The sequence below is a fragment of the Chinchilla lanigera genome, unplaced genomic scaffold, assembly GCF_000276665.1.
Source record: "Chinchilla lanigera isolate Chin_1 unplaced genomic scaffold, ChiLan1.0 scaffold00019, whole genome shotgun sequence".
NCBI lineage: Eukaryota > Metazoa > Chordata > Mammalia > Rodentia > Chinchillidae > Chinchilla > Chinchilla lanigera.
In genome coordinates this window covers 23,752,734-23,757,637 of record NW_004955420.1, presented here as the reverse complement: position 1 = coordinate 23,757,637, position 4,904 = coordinate 23,752,734, and the positions used below count along the sequence as shown (strand labels likewise).

The 4,904-nt window shown below is 41.3% G+C and overlaps 1 pseudogene; it reads left to right on the top strand.

Moving 5' to 3' along the window:
• The first annotated feature begins 2,975 nt into the window (after positions 1-2,975).
• Positions 2,976-3,926, top strand: LOC102004286 (annotated as a pseudogene).
• The last annotated feature ends 978 nt before the right edge of the window (positions 3,927-4,904 follow it).

The window sequence follows — 4,904 nt, the reverse complement described above, 5'->3', positions numbered from 1 at the left end:
TTGTTTGGTTTGTAAACTGTATCTTAATAAAGCTGTTTGTATTTATTTTTTTAAAAAAGCAAGTTGGAATGGCTATTATTATGAGATAAGACTTCAGAATCTTAGAAAAGGGTAAAGAAACATTTCATAATGATAAAGTGATTAGTTCATCAAAAATATATTATAATCCCAAACTGCATATGTTCTAAACTGACTAGCATAAAAAAGAAGGGGAAAAAAAAGTAAAGGTAGTAATATAAACACTGTCAATTTTTTATTTAACCCAAGTATTTCAGTGGAGAAAACAAGTTGCTTAGCCTATGTGAAGTTGTAGTCTGTATTTATGAGACCATTGCTTAAAGATTATATGTAAGTACATTAATAAATTGTTTCATTCAAAAAAATTATAATCTTTAATGTGTCTACCTAATAACACAATGGCAAAATACACGAAGCAAACTGATTGAACTAAAAGGAGAAAGAAAAATCCATAATCATATTTGGAGTTATAAACACTTTTCACTCAAAACTTGACAGTAAATAGAAAATCATTAAGACTGTCCAAGATTTGAAAACTATTGACTAGCTTGCCTAATTGACATTGATAGAACATATCCTGAACAATAGAAGATACCTCCTTTTCAAGTTTTCATGAAATAGTCACCAAGTTAGACCGTATGTTACACCATGAAATAAAAAGAGAACCACTAGTGTTTTAAACTCTAGGTTTTGGGGGGAGGAGGGAGGATCAAGGATCTTAATCAGAAATTGAGTCTCATTTTCCTCCTCAGTTCATATGATGTTGGTCTCTGCCCTTCTCTCATGACCCAAGTCCTTCCTTCCAGAGGCTGGATTCAATGTCTAAGTTCAAGTCTTCATACTTTCTGCTAATGTCCCTGGCCCTGAACCCCTAGGTGTGCCTGGCCACTGCCCGTGCTCAAACTCACTTCCTTTACCCACCCCGTCTTCATGAGTCTCTAGGCTCTGCTCCCAACTGCCCCATGCCTGGCTCACCAATTAATTCAACAAACATTTATTGAATACCCACTCTGTATCAGACAGTGGGCTAGATGCTGAAAATACAGCCATCAGTAGGGCAGACACGGTCCTTTTGCAAGTAGATACTGTCTAGTGTGGGCTACAGACAAGTAGCAAGACAATTACAGAGTGCTGTGATAAGTTCTATGAGTAAGCAAGGCCAGAGGGCTTTGAAAGTACAGAGGATGAATGCATAATTTAGACTTTGAGCTTAAGAAAACTTTCTGGAGGAAATGAAATCAAGGCTGAGACACAGAGGATGAGTAGGAGTTAGCGAGGAGGACAGGAAACAAATGATAAAATATTCTAGGCCAGTGGTCCTCCAAACATAGGTCCAGGAATATCAGCATCAAAGTAGAACTTGTTAGAAATGCAGATTCTCAGACCCTTTCCCAGACTTATGGAGTCAAAAATCCTCAGTGTGGGCAGCAGCAATATCTGTTTAAACAAATTTGCAAGGTGATTCTGATACATGGCAGAGTTTGAGAATTGCTGCTCTAGGCTGGGAAACAACACATACAAAGGCCTGGGAAGAATATGACATTCCTTTCCCCAAAATCATACTCCAGTCATGAGAAGGGTGATCTTAGTGCTTCATGTCTACAGCTGTACCAATCTTGTCTGATCTCGGAAGCTAAGCAGGGTCGGGCCTGGTTAGTACGTGGATGGGAGATCTTAGTGCTTCATCTGAGACAGCAATACCACATCCAGTTTAGTCCCAGGTAAGAAAAAACTAGAATAGGAGGGGACAGTCATATGTAAACACATAGCATGCACCAGGCTCTATGCCTCGCCTTGTTTTCTCTAATCCTCTGTATATTCCTATTATCATGCCCATCTCACAGATATGGAAATTGAGGTCACAGAACTTGCTTGACTTGCCTCAGCTAGTAAGATCAGAACTGGAATTTGAGCCCAGTAGTCTCTGACTCCAGAACCCAGAGACTTCCAGAAAAAAGTTCAAGCTTAAGAGGTTAGGACCCCTCAGGGGTCCCCTCAGTAGGGCTCCTGGGAATGAACAGGCAGACAGGGCAGCCATGGTTGGACAACCTTTCAACTTTATTTATTATGCCTTTAGAGATGGACCCCAAAATGAGCCAACCTGCCTTTGTAAAGAAATTCCATAGCAGATGGTGATCCTGAGTGATTCTGGCAGGTCACGGTAGGGTTCCTGGGTCTGCATGGGCCTTAGAACAGAGCAGATACTCTTTCATTTGTTTGTTGTTTTGTTTTCTTTTCTTTTTGAGGGGAAAATTTTTTTTTGACTAACAGCTCTAGAGAAAGTATCAGATTTAAGGCTTTTTTTTTTTTTAACCAGTTGCCAATACATTAATGAGGTGTGGTGTTGTTAATCCTTGACTGAAGAAGAGAAAAAAGAGTTGCAAGTGTTCAGAGCCCAGCGGAAGAAAGAAGCACTTGAAAGAGGAATGATTACACTTTTGTCCAGAGCAGTAACATAAGCCACATGTGAACAGTGTGCGGTGAAGATAAACAGAGGTAAAATTGCAGTGTTTGCCTCTCCATTGGGCCCTGGAGGGTGGACACTAGTGCCCATTCTGTTTTGTCTGTCACACGCGTCAAAAGCTGCTGGTCTACCTCATCTATTTTTGTCAGGATGGAAAAAGTCACTGTGGTGGGCACTGAGCCGAATGGCTCAAACCACGGTACTCAGCACGTGATGAGATAGTTTTGCGGCTGAGTGCACAGAAGCTGCAAGTTGCTGCTGGCGCATAAAGCCCTCCTGCTGCCTTGAGTGTGAAATGACCCCAGGAGGACAAGGTGAAAGATGCAGTGTGCTGACTGTTCCACTGAGGCTGCCCTGAGTCTGTCTATGGAAACACCGTAAACCTGTGGGAAGCCATTGGTGTTGAGCATGACCAGATAACATACTACAGGGAGCCCTGGAGTGCTACGAAAGTGTACTTTTCTTGTTCCTAGTGCCAATCCTCTTTGTCAGGATGTCCAGGTTAAAGCAAAACAATTAAAGCCTTGCAAGGAAAAGGTACCAATCTATCAGCTAATGGTCACACTCACAAAATGGACTGGGTGATTCTGCAAGCCTTCAGGAATTGGAGCTGGACGGTGGGGCTTCAGGATAATAATAGTAATGATCAAACCCAGGAGCACAAAGATCCCCTGTAGTGTTTGTCAGACTTGAAACCAGAGCAACGTATTCAGGATTCCATGGATTCTTGGCTCAGTCTAGTATCACGGTATCCATCTTCAGCGGATGAGGAAAGCCAGCTGAAGTCATCTTTATCTTCCCTGCAAATTCTGAGGAAATGGAGGCAGAAGACTGTGAGAAAATGACCCACATGGAAACGTTGAACTCTTCTATGTTGCATGGGAATGTGACCCTTAAATAGTCTAAGCTCAGAGTTATGTCCAGAAAAAAAAAAATCGTGCCTGAGGAGAAGCTAATACATCTGCCAGACCTCAGGAGATCCAAATCTCAATCCGGGACACAGCAGCTCAAGTTCTCAGATGATGTCATAGACAGTGGAAGCCATGATAACATCAACACTGCAGTCTCCAGTGAGTGAAAGGATGCTGGTCTACCAGGTAGAGAGAAAGAACCCAAGTCTCATCACTGCTTCCACTGGAGAGGGAGAAAAGTCCTGCTCTGACATCTCCTCAATAATGTTAGAGTAAGAAAATATGCTCCCAAAGACAGAAAGCAGCTTCACACCCCAATAACTGTGAGAAATTTACATGGAAGCCGTCCATGCATACATCCAGAACTTTAGTCCCTGTTTCAGACAGTAGGCACCTCAGAACCTGGAAGCAAACAGATTTCTAGGATTCCATGGTGAAGATGATGATCCTTGGTGTTCCTCCTCCTCTTCTGACTCACCAAGAGAATATTTTCTTGTTCAATCAATCCTTCAATTTGCTCAGAGGACAACTAAATCCAGGAAGGAAAAGACAAAATGGGAAACAAAGAAAAAAAAGCTTATATTATTTCTTTGTTTTGTTTTTGTTTTTTTCATACCGGGAATCAAACTCAGGACCTTGTGCTTGCTAGGCAGGTGCTTGTGCTGCTGAGCTATTATCCCAGCCCTTATTATTTCTTAATTTAGAAATTATGGAGGTTGTTTAAAACTTAGTCACTGACCATGAGAATAACATATTTTGTTTTCCAAAATGAGGATCAAACCCAGAGATTTTGCAATGAGCTGCAGCCCAGCCCTTTTTAAAATTTTATTTGTGACAGGGTCTCATAAAGGCACTAAATTATGCAGGCTGGGCTCAGACTTTTGATCTTTAGTCTGCTTCAACATCCAAGAATGCTGGGATTACAGATGTACCGGAGCATGCCTGGCTATATTCTCTTTTCTCCTATAGGAAATTTGTTAAAATAGTTTACAGTGCTTTCTTTGTCCTTGTAAATGAGAAGCTAGCTGCACATAGTGTCTGATTAACATTTAAATGAGAGATTCCTCTTGTTCTCCCTGTGGGGTTATACCTCTGGGCACATTACAGTTCTACATAGCTGCTTTGGTCTCTAACCAAGGGAATACCAAGAAGTTCTTTCAAGGTGATTGGACAGAGGTGCTGATTTTAGAACACAGAGAACTCCAGACATCTTTATAAATAGTTTGTCATTTATATACATTTGACTGGCTCAAATCCCCTTTGGTCTGTCTTGTTGTGAGGCTGCAGGTGATGACACTGAACTGGCTCGCACGGTACAGCCTGTGGTGCAGAGCTAATCTGTCCCTTCCCTTTCCCTGTCAGCCAGGTAAATTTTGCACTGTATTAGCTCCAGATACAGATTGAAAAAAGAGCATTGCTATATGTAGTATAATATTTCATAGCCCTAAGTATATTCCTAATTTCTTGGTGCAAATATTAATGTACCTACTGACAGTTCATATTTTAAAGGT